Source organism: Salvelinus namaycush, chromosome 2 (genome assembly GCF_016432855.1).
Source record: "Salvelinus namaycush isolate Seneca chromosome 2, SaNama_1.0, whole genome shotgun sequence".
NCBI classification, from domain to species: domain Eukaryota; kingdom Metazoa; phylum Chordata; class Actinopteri; order Salmoniformes; family Salmonidae; genus Salvelinus; species Salvelinus namaycush.
The window spans coordinates 11,572,224-11,592,711 of NC_052308.1; positions in this window are offsets into that span (position 1 = coordinate 11,572,224).

Genomic DNA, 20,488 nt, shown 5'->3' on the forward strand with positions numbered 1-20,488 from the left:
GAGAATTCTCTTGGTAGATAATGCGGTCGGCATTTGATTTCGAGGAATTCAAGTCAGGTGAACAGAAGGACTTGAGTTCCTGTATGTTGTTATGATCACACCACATCTCGTTAATCATAAGGCATACCCCCCCGCCTTTCTTCTTACCAGAAAGATGCTTGTTTCTACTGGCGCGATGCGTGAAAAAAACAGCTGGCTGTACCGACTCCGATAGCGTGTCTCGAGTGAGCCATGTGTCCGTGAAGCAAAGAACGTTACAGTCTCTTATGTCTCTCTGGAATGCTACCCTTGCTCGGATTACATCTACCTTGTTGTCAAGAGACTGGACATTGGTGAGTAGTATGCTCGGGAGCGGTGCGCGATGTGCCCGTCTCCGGAGCCTGACCAGAAGACCGCTTTGTCTGCCTCTTTTACGGCGTCGTTGTTTTGGTTCGCCGGCTGGGATCCGATCCATTGTCCTGGGTGGTTGGCAAAACAGAGGATCCGCTTCGGGAAAGTCGTATTCCTGGTCGTAAAGATGGTGAGTTGACGTTGCTCTTATATCCAATAGTTCCTCCCGACTGTTTGTAATAAAACCTAAGATTACCTGGGGTACCAATGTAAGAAATAACACGTAAAAAAACAAAATACTGCATAGTTTCCTAGGAACGCGAAGCGAGGCGGCCGTCTCTGTCGGCGCCGGAAGTTTCTCAGTTTGGTGGATGGATGTGTTATTCAGTGACATGATCTCAACAGGAAGGTGTGAACTACAGAATAAAGCTTTCATCAGGTGGCTAAATGATTGTACTCTAGAGAGTTGACTGATTGTCTTATCTCAGACAGAAGCATTGTCCCACCGAAATACTTTTGGAAAAGTCAAACAATAGCCATTGATGTTTTGACCTGAAGAGTGAAGACAATGTTCTTCCCCAAACCCAGATAACATAAGATTGATAAGTGAATACACACTATATATACAAAAGTATGTGGACACCCCTTCAAATTAGTGGATTCGGCTATTTCGGCCACACAGGTGTATAAAATCGAGCACACAGCCATGCAATCTCCATAGACAAACATGCCAGAAGAATGGCCTTACTGAAGAGCTCAGTGGCTTCTGCCCAACTGTAAGTACTGTTATTGTGAAGTGGAAATGTCTAGGAGCAACAACGGCTCAGCCGCAAAGTGCTAGGCCATTCAAGCTCATAGAACAGGACCTCCGAGTGCTGAATTGCGTAGCGTGTAAAAATCGTCTGTCATCGGTTGCAACACTCACTACCGATTTCCAAACTGCCTCTGGAAGCAACGTCAGCACAAGCCTAAGATCGTCGGGAGCTTCATGAAATGGGTTTCCATGGCCGAGCAGCTGCACACAAGCCTAAGATCACCATGCACAATGCCAAGCGTCAGCTGTGGTGTAAAGATCGCCGCCATTGGACTCTGGAGCAGTGGAAATACGTTGTCTGGAGGGATGAATCATGCTTCATCATCTGGCGGTTTGTAGGACGAACCTGGGTATGCCCCAATGCATAGTGCCAACTGTAAAGTTTGGTGGAGGAGGAATAATGGTCGGTTTTTAATTGTTCCAGTGAAGGGAAATCTTAACGCAACAGCATACAATGACATTCTAGACGAGTCTGTCTTTCCAACTTTGTGGAACAGTTTGGGGAAGGCCCTTCCCTGTTTCAGCATGACAATGGCCCTGTGCACAAAGCGAAGTCCATACAGAAATGGTTTGTCGAGATCGGTGTGGAAGAACTTGACTGGCTTTCACAGAGCCCTGACCTCAACCCCATCGAACACTTTTGGGATGAATTGGAACGCCGAATGCGAGCCAGGCCTAATCACCAAACATCACTGCCCGACCTCACTAATGCTCTTGTTGCTGAATGGAAGCAAGTCCCTGCAGCAATGTTCCATCATCTAGTGGAGGCTGTTATAGCAGCAAAGGGGTGACCAACTCCACATTAATGCCCATGTTCTTGGAATGAGATGTTCATCAATCAGGTGTCCACATACTTTGGGTCATGTAGTGTATGTGTAACAAAATGTTTGTCAGACAAAGATTCCAAATTCATTACTGAGGGCATTCATGGGCACCCTGTCCTTGAGGAGGCCTGATCGAGTTTCTGAGTGTGATTTATATTGGAGCAGCTGCAGCGATGGTGTGCACCAGGCCGGGCCACACACAAATGGGAACGCATGCAGCACAAAGGTGGGCAAGCTGATCTCTAACCGGCCCTCCTGCACGCCCCCAGGTATGATCCATGGAGATGCTCAAGCTCACATCAAGAGGAAGAAATTCTGGGTCCTCACTGGAGATGGACCAAACCCAAGGATCCGGTCTACCTGACTTATTTGTTCACATTGTTGGCCAACAGCATAGCGTGACTGATGGCATCTACAGGTAACTGACAAAATAAAGGGAACACCAACATAAAGCGTCTTAATAGGGCTTTGAGCCACCACAAGCCAGAACAACTTCAATGCACCTTGGCATTGATTCTACAAGTGTCTGGAACTCTATTGGAGGGATGCGACACCATTCTTCCACGAGAAATTCCATAATTTGGTGTTTTGTTGATGGTGATGGAAAACGCCGTCTCAGGCGTTACTCCAGAATCTCCAGTGTTCAATTGGGTTGAGATCTGGTGACTGAGACAGCCATGGCATATGGTTTACATCATTTTCATGCTCATCGAACCATTCAGTGACCACAGTGCCCTGTGGATGGGGGCATACCATAGCCAAGGTAGTCAAAATAATGGCTTGCCCAGCATTTTTATGCATGGCCCTAACCATGATGGGATGTTAATTGCTTAATTAACTGAGGAACCACACCTGTGTGGAAGCACCTGCTTTCAATATACTTTGTATCCCTCATTTACTCAAGTGTTTAGATTAATTTGCCAGTTGCCTGTACAATAATAGCCAGATGGAAGTTTAATGTCCTCTCCATTTCCTGTAAGCCATCAACACAATATCAAGCGATGTCAAATCGGAAGCTTACATAAAAACTCTTAAGAGTCAGATATTCAGTGCAGTGCAATACTAATCCCTAAATATTGTAATGTGACTGGTACGTTCTCATGTGCTTGGACACATAGTAATCACATATCTTAATCCAATCATGTTGCGTAATTCTTGAAGCCCACATTCATTCTGTCTTATCACATATAAAACTATGTGATGTAAGTATATAAAGGGGTGGTAGATTATTTGAAGAGTGGGAAATATTTAGGTCAAAGCCACATGTCTGGTCACACAACACAAGGTCTGAATTTGACCTCCAAAGCCAGAGTTAAGACCATGACATGCCTGGTGCAAAGGGCACCATCCATCCATCTATTCACCCCCTGTCCAGGTCTCCCTAGCCCCAAACACAGGGTAGCTTTCCTGCGCCTGGAAAACAAACAAGTGCCAGACAACCAGAGACTCATGACCACCAACCCCAAGGGCCCACTTACTCTCACTGTTATCCCACAAAACCCGGGTCTGGTTACACCTCCCTGGGAGACCTCGGCCATGGCCAGGAAAAGTGGTGCCATTACTGTCCTCATTACCCGTCCTGACCCTGCCTGCCTCCCTGCACCCTGCCTCCATCACTCAGGCCCTGCTGACAGCTCCCAATCACCAAGCAGGACCAGAGAGCAGGGATAGCAACCCTGCCTGCCCAGGCCAGGTGGACAGGAGAGGGTGGGTGTCGGCCATGAGAGCCCCCCCCCCCCCCCCCCCCCTCATTGTTACCTCCCTCAGCTCTGTGTGATTTACTGTTGGCTCTGTTGTGGGGACACGGACAAATGTCCTCTGTTGTTTGGCTCGGAGAGGTACTGTAGACAAGGCTGAGTGGTCACCCACAACATTGTGTGTTCCAGCTACCTGCATAGATATATCAAAACAATTATGTCTTTCTCTGTTTGTGTTCTTTCACAGTAAAAATATTTCCCTTTTTTTTGACAGGGAGAAAAACAGATAAAGAAGATATGCACAATGATGAGAGGAAGACTTACTGTGTTGACACTAATTAACTGGAGAAAGCTGGAGCTGAAAAAGACAGGACTGAAACAGTCTGGCATTTCAAAGGTTAACTTCTGATTACAGTTACAAAGAGAAAAAGACAACTGGGGGAAAAACTCCCACAGAAAGAGAGAAAGCTCACACTTCTGCTTTTAGAAATGAAGAGGAAAGGTATTCATTGATGGACAGAAAGTGTCCACTTCAGTGACAGCACCCCTGAGAGGTTCTTAGCTCAGCAGATTTTCTGCTTTTAACCTGAAGAACTGATGGATCTCTTAACATTATAATTTAAAGAGGGGGGAAGCAGGGAGGGAAGGGAAAGGAGATACCTGGTCAGTTGTACAACTGAATGCATTCAAACGAAATGTGTTAAGCACACATAGCACTAAGCAGAGCCTTTCAGTAACCAGGGAAAAACCACAATAAGGAAATAGATTTATTTGAACCAATATATAGTATGGCAAGGATACACAAAGATATACAGTATAACTATCACATTGAAGAGTTAATCAATCCAGTGAGTAACTTAGAAACTCAGAATCCAACTTGAGCGGTAAACATCAACACTCTCTAATTATAGCATTCATTAAAGGTTCTAATTATATAACTTTACCTTAAAACTGACACAAACAGTTATTACATGTATTTATTAGAAAGGAAATGGTTCCTGTTTACAAATTTGGAGGCTTAATTGCACATTTCCTGTAATACTTACACTACATGACCAAAGTATGTGGACACCTGATCATTGAATATCTCATTCCAAAATCATGGGCGTTAATATGGAGTTGGTCACCCTTTGCTGCTATAACAGCCTTCACTCTTCTGGGAAGGCTTTCCCACTAGATGTTGTAACATTGCTCCGAGGACTTGCATCCATTCAGCCAAAGAGCATTAGTGAGGTCGGGGACTGATGTTGTGCGATTAGGCCTGGCTCGCAGTCGGCGTTCCAATTAATCCCAAAGGTGTTCGATGGGGTTGAGGTCAGGGCTCTGTGCAAGCCATTTAAGTTCTTCCACATCGATCTCGACAAACCATTTCTATGTGGACCTCGCTTTGTGCACGGGGGCATTGTCATGCTGAAACAGTAAAAGTCCTTTCCCAAACTGTTGCCACAAAGTTGGAAGCACAGAATTATCTGGAATGTCATTGTATGCTGTAGCATTAAGATTTCCCTTCACTGGAACTAAGCAGCCTAGCCCGAAACCACAAACTGACTTGTTGGAAGGGTGCCATGCTATGAAGGTGCCACGTTGAAAGTTACTGAAAGTTACTTCACAGACAAGACAACTGCCAATGTTTGTCTATGGAGATTGCATGGCTGTGTGCTCGATTTTATACACCTGTCAGCAACGGGTGTGCCTGAAATAGCCGAATCAACTAATTTGAAGGGGTGTCCACATATTTTTGTGTACATAGTGTACAGTATATTCATCATATTTACAGCTGTCATTTTAACTCTATCTTAAATCCTTTCCCCCATGTAGCCTACTTTCTCTATGGAGTTGATGCTTTTGTACAGGGGTCGGCCATCTTGGGCAGCTACTGCAAGCCTCTGTAGTCCATCACCCCCATGTTTATAGGACACATCTCTCCACACAAGATAAGGCTCTCCCTGTCAGCACCATGGAGAAGGCACCAGTTTCTCCCTTCACACATCAGTCTCAGTGATGTCCCCGGTGCTTTCCCCTGGCCTCCCCATAAGCAACTTACAGTTCAACTAAGTCATGTAATTTTTTATAATCCTTTCTCTGATTTCTATCGTCCTCATGAGGTTATTTTGGTGTGTAGGTCCTGACAGACACAGACCACAGTGATCAGTGCTGCTCTGCAAAAAGTGAGCTGGGAAACCAGCAGTCTAGAATTCAGGGACAGGTGTCTGAGCCAAGCCTCCAGCAGTTGGGGGACGATAACACATTTACAACTCCCAGTGCTGCTCGCCTGTAGTCAGTTACTGTCAGTAAGACCAGCGGAAACAGGACCGGATGTACAGACAGGCGCTGTGGATGGGCAGACAGGAGAATACATTAGGAATGGTATGTGAGGATCATGTGAGGCAAACCTTACTATACACAGAGTAATAGTAATATTAATCTGTAAATGAATACACTTCAATATTCCTCAATGACATCGCTCAATTCAATTAGCCAAATGTTTATGAAACTTATAGAAATGTTTTATTTGACCTTTTTAAAAACTTTTTACCCCTTATTTTCTCCCCAATTGGTAGTTCCTGTAAGGTCCTGACGCCAGAGATGAGAAGCAGGTAAGGGGAGTCAAACATTTATTCAGGAACAAACATAGAACATGACAGGAACAGGGTGAGCACACGGGTAAACAAGGAGATATGACAAACAATCCCGAAGCAGGAAGTAATTGAGTCCACGTGAGTCCAATGAGTGCTGGTGTGCGTGACGGGGAAAGGCATGTGTCTGTACTGAAGGTGGCTTGAGTGCGTAATGTTGAGGGAGGAAGAGCGGGAGCAGGCGTGACAGTTACAGTCTTGTCCCATTGCTGCAACTCCCATATGGACTCGGGAGAGGTGAAGGTCGAGAGCCATGTGTCCTCTGAAACATGAGACAAGGACATGCCACCAGGCCAAACCCTCCCGTAACCCGGACGACGCTGGGCCAATTGTGCGCCGCCTCATGGGCCTCTCGGTCGCAGCCGGCTGCAACAGAGCCTGGGATCTAACCCGGGTCTGTAGTGACGCCTCAAGCACTACGATGCAGTGCCTTAGACCGCTGCACCCCTCGGGAGGGCCGCAGAATTTTTTTATTTTTTATTTCACCTTTATTTTATCAGGGAGTCATACTGAGAACAAGGTCTATTTTACAGATGAGCCCAGAATTACATAAATTAAATACAAAATGCAAGAAGAAAGAAAAACACAGTCATAAAAAACAAACACATTCATCAGTAATAAGGTCCTCAATCAGCTTTCTGAATTGCTTTAGAGGTATCAAAACATCAAATGTAAGAATACTTAGAAGATTGTTCCACAAATAAGATGCAAGAAAACTAAAAGCTGATTTACCTACCTCAGTATAGACCAGAGGAATTTCCAGAGTTAGCTATCCCTGAGACCGGGTGTGGTAACTTATATGTGACTAATTTCAGGAAACTAGACATATGTCGCGCTTCACTGCTTCACAGGAGCTCCATTTGAACGTAAACTTTGTTTTTTTATCAAAATGCGTTTTTTGGCAGAAATGCCTTTTGGAACATGTGAACTTTCATGTGCCTTAATAACAAACTTGTATGCCATCTGTACATACAAATACAATTGTTCAATTACGAGCCTAGTTGGTTTAACCACGGAAAAAGTCTGCAACCTTCCCGCTAGCCATGATTGGCTGAGATAATGAGTGGGCTGTACATGCCGAGAGATGAGTTCTGATTGGTCTCCCATGTAGCATGATTCTGTCTATAACATGAGCTGGTCAGTATGTGTAGGTAATCCTTTCTAAAGCAACTTTTTTTGAAGGATATCACGTAATAAAACTGCATAAGTGTTGCTGTCCACTTTCTGGAGGACCGAGTTTTGAAATCAGTAGAATAAGAGTATGATAGCTAAGGAGATGGAGAAATTTCTGCCGTTTGATTACAAATAAGCAGACAGAGTTGAAAAGAGAACACACAGAAGGCTGTTGTATAAAACACCTGTCTCCGGATTACATCTTCAAACTAAGGGCAAACATGGCATCCGTGACAGAGAGGGAGAAGCGTCCATCCATGTATACGGGTAAGATAGTCTAGCTAGCTACATTTTCAGATATTGCACGTTTCTCATTTTGTCAGAAAGTCGTTTAATTTCAAGTCAAAGTGTACTGTTAGGTAGCTAGCTAACGTTGCATGTATGATCTGTGTAGTAATATTATTCATATCTCAGACCCATTTGCATTGCTAGTTATAGCCTAATATTAGCTAGCTAACATTGAACCTGGTTGGTTAGCTACCTGCAGATTCATGCATGGTAGTAACGTTATGAGTTGGGATTATGGTTAATTGTTTCGTTAGCTAGCTAACTACATGTCTAAACAAAAGACTCCACTATGGAAGCAACTATTTCAATAGAATATTTATGATGTCGCTGGTAAATTCGCTCTGGCTCTCTACTCCGATTTCAGAGCACTCTCGTTTGAGTGTGCCAGAGCGCAGAATAACTGACAAATTTATGAACGCTCAACACCCGTTGAATATTGCCAGTGTCAGTAAACTTTGGCAAAAAAGAGTAATTAAATTGTTGCCAGCAGCACAGTTCCAGTCACCAATGCTCTGGATAACATAAAAACAGCCTAACCAGCTCTGCTAGGGCGAGTAAAATGGTCAGAGTGAGCTGTTTTCTCTTTTGTGTCTGGAAGTAACTAGCAAGCTAGCCAATTTTAGCCAGTTAGCTTGGGTGCTTGAATGCTGTTTGGTCAGAAAGCTCGGATCAACCCTACTTCTCGGCCAGAGCATCCATTGTGCACTCTGAAAGCTCTGAGAGCGAAACGATCTGAATTTATAAACGGACAATCTGACAACGCTCTGAGTTTACGAAAGCCCAGAGCACACTCTGGCACTCCAGATTAAATTCATGAACACACCCATAGTATAAACCAGCCTTTAGTCTTGAAATCTTTGGTTGTTTAATACATAGCCTCACATGTGAATCCTTAAAGAGATGGGTGGGGCTACAGCTTAAGAGGGTGTGAACGATGCTGAATGGGTGTAGACAAAGAAGAGCTCTCCTGTAGGTAACAAAATATTCAATGGCCATTTTCTCAAAAGTGAGTTTACAAGTTTATCAACTTTCAAAGCACAATTACTTTGCCATTGTTCCTCAAATGTTGTGTATGATATGCCATTTTCTAGCTCTGAGTCTCTACTTATATCCAATGTAAAAAAACACAATTTCAAATTTTGCTACATAAGACCAAATGGAGCCGGTAGGTCACATATGTCTAAAGTTTAGTAATGATGTTAAAATTGGGATCTTAAGAGTATTAGAACATAGAGCATAGACTGCCAATGCAGGATCGTATAAATGATTACTTCAGCATTTCTTTTCAGTGTGTTGAATCTTCTCCAACTGATTTGATCTCCAATCAAATCAAACGGAATGAAGTGAGATTATAGACATGTCTGGTCTACCCAAATGAAAACTAGGATAAGCCACACAGGAATGCTTTCACAGTTTGAAGTTCTTCTTGTGTGAGCTGCTTTGATTCAAAAGTGCCTACATTCTTGTCATGACAGTTTTGCTTGAGAACCAGTCAGAAATGTCAAACGTCCCCTTATTATAAGACTCACCCTTATGAGTGTTTGAACAACCAAACAACCATTCACAGCTGTCTAACTGGATATCTATCGCGTGATTGTTTTCTTCTTTACTTCAGAATCTGGGATTTAGATGAACATTTATTCTGATGTGTTGCAGGGTTGGCTTGTATTACAAAAGAGTCCCAGCAATAAGCTCAGCACAAAGGCTCTCTTTGATGAGGCTTCATTTTATGGCTCTTTAATACACGGGGACTCATTTAGTGTAGAGAATAGGCTGATTGATTGACCTTACGTCATTTGTTTTGTTTCAGCACAGTTGATTTCACAAAGATGCTGCCAAGTGTCTTTTCACTTGCTGCATTTCTTCATTTCGGTTGGATCACAGACTTGTAGGCCTAACATTTGCCCAGAATTCTCAATGTATTTAGTGCCTTATCAAAACTGCAGTTGTGAGACATTGTTCAGTTTGTGGTTTAAGGAGTCATCTGCTAACTCACTTAAAAGAAACCTTGACCATTGACCAACAGGTCAGGTTGGGCGTGGCATGGTTTAGGAAGTGGTCAGTTTGAGGACCTGGGGTATTTTATGACTGACAGCCATAATGCAGGTTACATGTGTATCAGTCCTCCTCCACCTCCCAGTTAGAGACAGAAGTCCTATTGGCCCTGAGAGAGCACAGGGTAGGGCAGCCAAGTTTCAAAGTAATCATCCACTCTGATGAGCAGGGCAGACAGGGGTGGTGAGAGCATGATGTCATCAGGTTCATCTGAGTTAATACTGATACTGCTTTGAAAGGCATGACAGCAAGTTGCCAGTGTTATAATGTAGTACAAATGTACTGTGTGTTGAAAAAAGTAATTGGGAAAAATATTGGCAAAAGTACCAAGATAAAAAACAGAGGTACCGGTGGACATGCTCAAGCATTAGAATAGATAACAGCCTAGGGCTCCCAAACAGTGTGATTCCTTTGTTGAAAGACAAGCTGAATATTTTAAGAGATACGATAGTTAATCTTGTCCTGGGGCGAAAGTGGACCTCAAAAACTTCTCAACTAGGTAATGGAAACCCATAATGATGTCAGATACACTGTTTTCTCTGTGTATGAAAGATGGAGATCTGACAGAATAATGCATGTACATACTCACACACATACACACATTGCACATACAGACACACATCTCACACACAGGCTCAAGAACTTAGGAGTTAGGAGTTGACATCCATTTCCAGCTCTGTGCCGTTTAAACTCCTTCGATTGCGGTCTTTCTGCTGGTTTCCTCTCTGTGTTTAGGTCTCAGAGAAGACAAACCATTTGGAGTCACTTATGACCTGCACCTGTCACCCATGGGGCCTCCAGCCCTTCGACTGAAGACAAATGACACTAACTAGACACAGAGACCCACTGTCTTGATCCCAACGTACAGCTCTGAGCTCTGGCTGTGGAAAACAAGGTGGTTTTACCGCAGGGCGCTCCTTTCTGAGACGCCAAATGTGCCATTTTGCAGCTGGCAAGTTAAATTGCAAGCAATGGTTTCTCTTTACTAATGGACTAGCAGAGAGTAGCACTGAATATATGAAAATGTTCTCCTTCCACACAAAAATACATTAACTCTGCCCTGGTTTTCCAACCCCATTACATAGATTATCATGAGTAGAAGAAGAAGAAAAAAGCACGATGCAACCTCTCATGACAGTCATTGACAATCAAGGAGAGTGGAGGGGAATTGTCGAGTGTACAAGACAATAAGATGGCAACATTTGCATGTTTCATGCTTTTCGGCATCCAATTTCATCTGTGTAAAACAATCTACATAAAACATTGCTATAATACTTCAGTGCAAAAGACAAAAGAAAGGTGAAAGGAAAGTCTACATCAGATGATGGGGTGCATTGGAAACAGATATGCCATTATCCAATTGTGAATGTTTATCATTCAAGAATAAAGAACCTAGTTAATATCTCCATAATAATTGTGTTTTTTGCTGAACTGAGAAAGATTTGCTCAGTGTTTCTCAATTAGACCTAAAACAACTTCCACTGTTGAAGACAGTCCCTTCAGACACTGATTATCCAACCGTCTGTTTTGACCACTAACTAAACAGTTGTTTATAGCCTTCAGGCCTGTGTTTTCAAGACTGTAAACCTTTGACCCTATATCTGCCATGGAAACAAGCCTTGCAGTGCTACAAGGCAGAGAGAATTGACATTTTTTTAACCAAGCAAGATGACCAACAGATATGGTTTTTCCGTTCTCTAACATTCGTGGAATATCTGACACTCTTTGTACATCAACCACTTGTTCTGTTCTATTGAATCAGATTGACAGATTTGCACACTCAGCAAAGGCTATTTATTACACTGTATTAATGGTAAAGATAACATGTAATTTAAATATCAGTAATTGTAAAAGCTATATAATATATAATGCAATGTTTGTTTTTTGAGTACCCACTATATTGAACTTGGCAATAGAAAAAATATGAGGCAGCAGGTAGCCTAGTGGTTAGAGCATTGGACTAGTAACCGAAAGGTTGCAAGCTCGAATCTCCGAGCTGACAAGGTAAAAATCTGTTGTTTTGCCCCTGAACGAGGCAGTTAACCCACTGTTCCTAGGCCGTCATTGAAAAGAAGAATATGTTCTGACTTGCCTGGTTAAATAAAGGTACAAAAATATAGCCTACCAGGGCCAAAGGAAATGAATAAAATTACAAAATAACCGAGGCAAGAATTACACTACTTTCCAATAATTTACAGAAGCAATTACAGTGGATAGGCCAACTAGCTAAATGTATAACTGTAGGATTATACTTCATTTGAAAGGAGCCTAGTGTCTCCAGAGTCTTGGAGTTGTGATGTGCTCTGCATTAGGGGTCAACGCACAATATTATACATAGCCATGATTGCATGGAACTCCCTTCCATCTCCAATTACTAAAGCAAACAACAAAATGATCTTTAAAAAACGGATTAAATAACCTCTCATGGAACAGCAGGGACTGTGAGTGGACACAGACTAAAGCATAATTGTTTGTTGTTGTATAGTTTGTATATCGTTGTATTTAAACATTTCTGTGACTGTCCTTGTCTATCAGTGTTTCGTTACTTGTCATGTTTTCTGTTTTTTTGTGGACCCCAGGAAGGGTAGCTGCTGCTTCTGCAAAAGCTAATGGGGAGCCAAATAAACAAATGCGACTCGTTTCAGGAAAGTAGGCATATGTCGCGCGTCACTACTTCACAGGAGAGGCATTTGAACATAAACTTTTTATTTTGATCTGTGAATATGAATAAAATGATTAAACTACGAGCCTAGTTGGTTTAGCCACGGAAAAAGTCAGGAACCTTCCCGCTAGCCATGATTGGTTGAGTTAATGGATGGGCTTGGACATGCCGAGAGATGAGTTCGGATTGGTCTGCCATGTAGCACACTTCTGTCTATAACATGAGTTGTGCTCAGTATGTGTAGGTAATCCTTTCTAATGCAGCATTTTGTAAAGATATCAAAAAGAACTGCCAAGGCTTTCCACTTTCTGGAGGACAGAGTTTTGAAATCAGTGGAATGCCCGGTGGAAGCAGAGTATAATTGCTAAGGAGGGAGAAAATTCAGGCGTTTGATTTCAAATGCGGAGGGAGTCGAAAAGAGAACACAGAAGGCTGTTGTATAAAACACCTGTCTCCAGATTACATCTTCAAACTATGGGAAACCATGGCATTCGTGACAGAGAGATGCGTTCGTCCATGTATACATGTAAGAGAGTCTAGCTAGCTCCATTTTCAGATATTATACATTTCTAATTTATCAGAAAGTCATTTTCATTGCAAGTTACAGCGTACTGTTAGCTAGCTAGCTAAAGTTAGCTGGCTCTCTAGCTAATGTTACGTGTCTGATCTGTGTAGTACTATTATTCGTATCTCAGAGCTATTTGCATTGCTAGTTATAGCCTAATGTTAGCTAGCTAGCTAACATTGAACCTAGTTGGTTGGCATTTAGCTACCTGTAGATTCATTCAGGGTAATAATGTTATGAGTTGGGATTATGGTTCATTGTTTAGCTAGCTACATATCTAAACAAAATACTCCACTATGCAAGTAACCCTTTCACTGTACCATTTACACCTTCTGTATCCTGTGCATGTGACAAATAAACTTTGATTATATTTAATATAGTGTGTTTGTAATTAGCTTTCCTTTGACTTGTAAATAATGATATTGTTGTGAGTTTATATTCCTGTAATAATGAATACAAATTAGCTAACGTTAATACATTGTCAGTTATATGATATGATCATTATTTGATCTGTCTAGTCAGCTAACTTAACGTTAGCTAGCTAACAAGCTAGAAACAAACCAAAACATTGTTTAGAAAGTTGCTTTTAGTTGCCTGGTTTGCTAGATTGACATACACTAAATTCATTTTTAAACGGAGGGGTTTATTGGTATTAAAATTCATCAGTTATGCTATTTTGGACCACCAGGCTACTGATGTCATGCAGCCAGTCATTTTTGTGTTAATTCTTTTTCATAACGACAACGACAAGTTAGATGTCGGACGACGATAGAATGTTCATGATGTCACTGTGACAACTTTATACAGACATGTCGATAGACGTAGTATAAACCAGACTTTTGTCTTGAAATCTTTGGTTGTTCAATACACTACCGTACTCACTGTTAAAAAACACCATTTCAAATTTAGCTACATAAGACCGAATCGAGCCAGTCGGTCATAAATAAACAAATAATCCAATTCAGGTTCATACTATAACACTATCCCCTTTGAACAAGCATTTCACAAAGCATGAGTTAGGGGACTGACATTGTCCCGATAAGTCACCTAACAGATAATATGATCTCTGTAATGGAAAGCGAGTAGGAGAGGGAATGTACAGTAAAAAGCAACAACATCATATCACCTGTTTCACAATGCCCTGTGTGATGATAGGTTTATCTGTTGAGGAAAGCATGTACTGAAAACAGCTGATAATGAAGCTAACCATGTGTTCCGTCTATGGCGTGAGAGACACAGAAGAGAGGCCTGAGAGCGGAGACCAGAGCAGTACTGGGAGAAAGAGCTGGTGTTGTAAGAACCTTTCCGATTCAGAGCACATTAAAGGCCCACTGCACAGGTACTGCCCTATGAGCAGCATGAGACGAACCAAAGGCACAGCCATTACTCTGTCATCACAGGTCTAGAATGGGGAGCTGTTCACCAGCTGTTTCTGTAATGTAGAAAACTCTTTCTCCATCAATATATCCTCCTGTGTTTGACCTCTCAAAAAATTTTAACACACCAGACACAACATGGATTCCACTAAACACCAATGGCTATAAGTGTTTCTTAGGCAATGAGAAGATGAGGTGGGATAGATGTGAGTAGGCTATCACAAGACCACAGATACAGTGGGGCAAAAAAGTATTTAGTCAGCCACCAATTGTGCAAGTTCTCCCACTTAAAAGATGAGAGAGGCCTGTAATTTTCATCATAGGTACACTTCAACTATGACAGACAAAATGAGAAAAAAAAATCCAGAAAATCACATTGTAGGATTTTTTATGAATTTATTTGCAAATTATGGTGGAAAATAAGTATTTGGTCAATAACAAAAGTTTATCTCAATACTTTGTTATATACCCTTTGTTGGCAATGACAGAGGTCAAACGTTTTCTGTAAGTCTTCACAAGGTTTTCACACACTGTTGCTGGTATTTTGGCCCATTCCTCCATGCAGATCTCCTCTAGAGCAGTGATGTTTTGGGGCTGTTGCTGGGCAACACGGACTTTCAACTCCCTCCAAAGATTTTCTATGGGGTTGAGATCTGGAGACTGGCTAGGCCACTCCAGGACCTTGAAATGCTTCTTACGAAGCCACTCCTTCGTTGCCCGGGCGGTGTGTTTGGGATCATTGTCATGCTGAAAGACCCAGCCACGTTTCATCTTCAATGCCCTTGCTGATGGAAGGAGGTTTTCACTCAAAATCTCACGATACATGGCCCCATTCATTCTTTCCTTTACACGGATCAGTCGTCCTGGTCCCTTTGCAGAAAAACAGCCCCAAAGCATGATGTTTCCACCCCCATGCTTCACAGTAGGTATGGTGTTCTTTGGATGCAACTCAGCATTCTTTGTCCTCCAAACACGACGAGTTGAGTTTTTACCAAAAAGTTCTATTTTGGTTTCATCTGACCATATGACATTCTCCCAATCTTCTTCTGGATCATCCAAATGCTCTCTAGCAAACTTCAGACGGGCCTGGACATGTACTGGCTTAAGCAGGGGGACACGTCTGGCACTGCAGGATTTGAGTCCCGTAGTGTGTTACTGATGGTAGGCTTTGTTACTTTGGTCCCAGCACTCTGCATGTCATTCACTAGGTCCCCCCGTGTGGTTCTGGGATTTTTGCTCACCGTTCTTGTGCTCATTTTGACCCCACGGGATGAGATCTTGCGTGGAGCCCCAGATCGAGGGAGATTATCAGTGGTCTTGTATGTCTTCCATTTCCTAATAATTGCTCCCACAGTTGATTTCTTCAAACCAAGCTGCTTACCTATTGCAGATTCAGTCTTCCCAGCCTGGTGCAGGTCTACAATTTTGTTTCTGGTGTCCTTTGACAGCTCTTTGGTCTTGGCCATAGTGGAGTTTGGAGTGTGACTGTTTGAGGTTGTGGACAGGTGTCTTTTATACTGGTAACAAGTTCAAACAGGTGCCATTAATACAGGTAACGAGTGGAGGACAGAGGAGCCTCTTAAAGAAGAAGTTACAGGTCTGTGAGAGCCAGAAATCTTGCTGGTTTGTAAGTGACCAAATACTTATTTTCCACCATAATTTGCAAATAAATTCATTAAAAATCCTACAATGTGTTTTTCTGGATTTTTTTTTCTCATTTTGTCTGTCATAGTTGAAGTGTACATATGATGAAAATTACAGGCCTCTCTCATCTTTTTAAGTGGGAGAACTTGCACAATTGGTGGCTGACTAAATACTTTTTTGCCCCACTGTATATATATATATATATATATGAGAGAGAGAGAGAGAGAGAGAGAAAACATTCTTTCAGCATTGCCCTCTGTGCCCTTTTATTTGATCCTCTCCCAAGGTGCAGATGATCCCACCCAGAAACCTGGCAGCTGGACAAAACCAGGAAATACAAGATACCACAGAGAGGGATCTGCCTTCAACTCTCTGGGCCTGCCAGGCATAGACCATCCTTCCGTGAACATAGACTCATCCTCCACCCCACCTCTCCCTCTGTGTCTGCCTTCTGCCCCAGGGGTCGAGAGAGTGCTAACATAATTCTCCTGTGGTGGGAGATTACAGCATATTAGGAGTCAAGTCAGGATAACCACAGTAGCGGTGCGTGGGTAAAATCACTTTGGAAGCCAAGCCAGGAAAAGAAAAAGCCATATTACAACCTATGTGTTGTGATAATTAGGTTGTTTGCTCTATAACCTGTTAGTTCATATACAGTTGAAGTTGGAAGTTTACATACACCTTAGCCAAATAGATTTAAACTCAGTTTTTCACAATTCCTGACATTTATTCCTAGTAAAAATTCCCTGTCTTAGGTCATTTAGGATCACCACTTTATTTTAAGAATGTGAATATTTTAAGAATCATAATAATAGTAGAGAGAATGATTTATTTCAGCTTTTATGTCTTTCATCACATTCCCAGTGGGTCAGAAGTTTGCATACACTCAATTAGTATTTGGTAGCATTGCCTTTATATTGTTTAACTTGGGTCAAACGTTTCGGGAAGCTTTCCACAAGCTTCCCACAATAAGTTGGGTGAATTTTGGCCCATTCCTCCTGACAGAGTTGGTGTAACTGAGACAGGTTTGTAGGCCTCCTTGTTCGCACACGCTTTTTTAGTTCTGCCCACATATTTTCTATAGGATTGAGGTCAGGGCTTTGTGATACCTTGACTTTGCTGTCCTTAAGCCATTTTGCCACAACTTTGGAGTATGCTTGGGGTCATTGTCCATTTGGAAGACCCATTTGCGACCAAGCTTTAACTTCCCGACTGATGTCTTGAGATGTTGCTTCAATAGGCTTTCACTTGGATTTGCAGACGTGTTGCTGTGCGTTTTGTTGCTGTGCGTTTTGTTGCCAACCTTACTTTACTAGCTGACAACTTTACGTTTTTTTTTTTTTTTTTTTTAATTACCGTTTATATTTTTAGTTTTTCCATCACAACTTTTTTCCCTCATTCAACTTTTTCACTCCGGACGCTTTATCTGGACATGGTTCGTCAGCACTTTCAACAGCCGAAGCTAAGTAGTAACATTAACATGATGTCTTCTAATTGCAGTCGCTGTACTCATAATATACAGGAGAACGATCGCCTTACGGCGAGGATAGCTGTGCTGCAAGCCCAGCTTCAGACGCAATCGTTAGGCAAGGGTAATTTCAGTGTAGGAAAGGATGAAACAGCGTCTGTGCCACCAGTAAGTACAGATAGTAACGTTAGTATAAATCCCCCCGCACAGTCCCCGCAGCCGGACAACTTTCTCATGGCTTCTGGAGGGAAATGCTATAGGAATGCTCAACTGGTGTCGCTCATTCAGCCGACAGAAACTTTCAACCGGTTTTCCCCATTAAGTAGCGAGTCGGAGTCTGAGGCCGAGTCTTCTCTTGTCTCTACTCCTCCCGTTACGGGGTCTGAGACGCCGAAGGCTCCCACCATTAGCTCTGACAAATTGAAAACCCTAGTCATTGGCGACTCCATTACCCGCAGTATTAGACTTAAAACGAATCACCCAGCGATCATACACTGTTTACAAGGGGGCAGGGCTACCGACGTTAAGGCTAATCTGAAGATGGTGCTGGCTAAAGCTAAAACTGGCGAGTGTAGAGAGTATAGAGATATTGTTATCCACGTCGGCACCAACGATGTTAGGATGAAACAGTCAGAGGTCACCAAGCGCAACATAGCTTCAGCGTGTAAATCAGCTAGAAAGATGTGTCGGCATCGAGTAATTGTCTCTGGCCCCCTCCCAGTTAGGGGGAGTGACGAGCTCTACAGCAGAGTCTCACAACTCAATCGCTGGTTGAAAACTGTTTTCTGCCCCTCCCAAAAGATAGAATTTGTAGATAATTGGCCCTCTTTCTGGGACTCACCCACAAACAGGACCAAGCCTGACCTGCTGAGGAGTGACGGACTCCATCCTAGCTGGAGGGGTGCTCTCATCTTATCTACCAACATAGACAGGGCTCTAACTCCTCTAGCTCCACAATGAAATAGGGTGCAGGCCAGGCAGCAGGCTGTTAGCCAACCTGCCAGCTTAGTGGAGTCTGCCACTAGCATAGTCAGTGTAGTCAGCTCAGCCATCCCCATTGAGACTGTGTCTGTGCCTTGACCTAGGTTGGGCAAAACTAAACATGGCGGTGTTCGCCTTAGCAATCTCATTAGGATAAAGACCTCCTCCATTCCTGCCATTATTGAAAGAGATCATGATACCTCACATCTCAAAATAGGGTTACTTAATGTTAGATCCCTCACTTCAAAGGCAGTTATAGTCAATGAACTAATCACTGATCATAATCTTGATGTGATTGGCCTGACAGAAACATGGCTTAAGCCTGATTCATTTACTGTGTTAAATGAGGCCTCTCTTCCTGGTTACACTAGAGACCATATCCCCCGCGTATCCCGCAAAGGCGGAGGTGCTGCTAACATTTACGATAGCAAATTTCAATTTACAAAAAAAAAATGACGTTTTCGTCTTTTGAGCTTCTAGTCATGAAATCTATGCAGCCTACTCAATCACTTTTTATAGCTACTGTTTACAGGCCTCCTGGGCCATATACAGCGTTCCTCTCTGAGTTCCCTGAATTCCTATCGGACTTTGTAGTCATAGCAGATCATATTCTAATTTTTGGTGATTTTAATATTCATATGGAGAAGTCCACAGACCCACTCCAAAAGGCTTTCGGAGCCATCATCGACTCAGTGGGTTTTGTCCAACATGTCTCTGGACCTACTCACTGCCACAGTCATACTCTGGACCTAGTTTTGTGCCATGGAATAAATGTTGTAGATCTTAATGTTTTTCCTCATAATCCTGGACTATCGGACCACCATTTTATTACGTTTGCAATCGCAACAAATAATCTGCTCAGACCCCAACCAAGGAGCCTCAAAAGTCGTGCTATAAATTCTCAGACAACACAAAAATTCCATGATGCCCTTCCAGACTCCTTCTGCCTACCCAAGGACGTCAGAGGACAGTTAACCACCTAACTGTTAACCACCTAACTGAGGAACTCAATTTAACCTTGCGCAATACCCTAGATGCAGTTGCACCCCTAAAAATGAAAAACATTTGTCATAAGAAACTAGCTCCCTGGTATACAGAAAATACCCGAGCTCTGAAGCAAGCTTCCAGAAAATTGGAACGGAAATGGCGCCACACCAAACTGGAAGTCTTCCGACTAGCTTGGAAAGACAGTACCGTGCAGTATCGAAGAGCCCTCACTGCTGCTCGATCATCCTACTTTTCCAACTTAATTGAGGAAAATAAGAACAATCCAAAATTTCTTTGTGATACTGTCCCAAAGCTAACTAAAAAGCAGCATTCCCCAAGAGAGGATGGCTTTCACTTCAGCAGTAATAAATTCATGAACGTCTTTGAGGAAAAGATCATGATCATTAGAAAGCAAATTACGGACTCCTCTTTAAATCTGCGTATTCCTCCAGGGCTTAGCTGTCCTGGATCTGCACAGCTCTGCCAGGGCCTGGGATCGGGAGAGACACTTAAGTGTTTTATTACTATATCTCTTGACACAATGATGAAAATAATCATGGCCTCTAAACCTTCAAGCTGCATACTGGATCCTATTCCAACTAAACTACTGAAAGAGCTGCTTCATGTGCTTGGCCCTCCTATGTTGAACATAATAAACGGCTCTCTATCCACCGGATGTGTACCAAACTCACTAAAAGTGGCAGTAATAAAGCCTCTCTTGAAAAAGCCAAACCTTGACCCGGAAAATATAAAAAACTATCGGCCTATATCGAATCTTCCATTCCTCTCAAAAATGTTAGAAAAAGCTGTTGCGCAGCAACTCACTGTCTTCCTGAAGACAAACAATGTATACGAAATGCTTCAGTCTGGTTTTAGACCCCATCATAGCACTGAGACTGCACTTGTGAAGGTGGTAAATGACCTTTTAATGGCGTCAGACCGAGGCTCTGCATCTGTCCTCGTGCTACTAGACCTGAGTGCTGCCTTT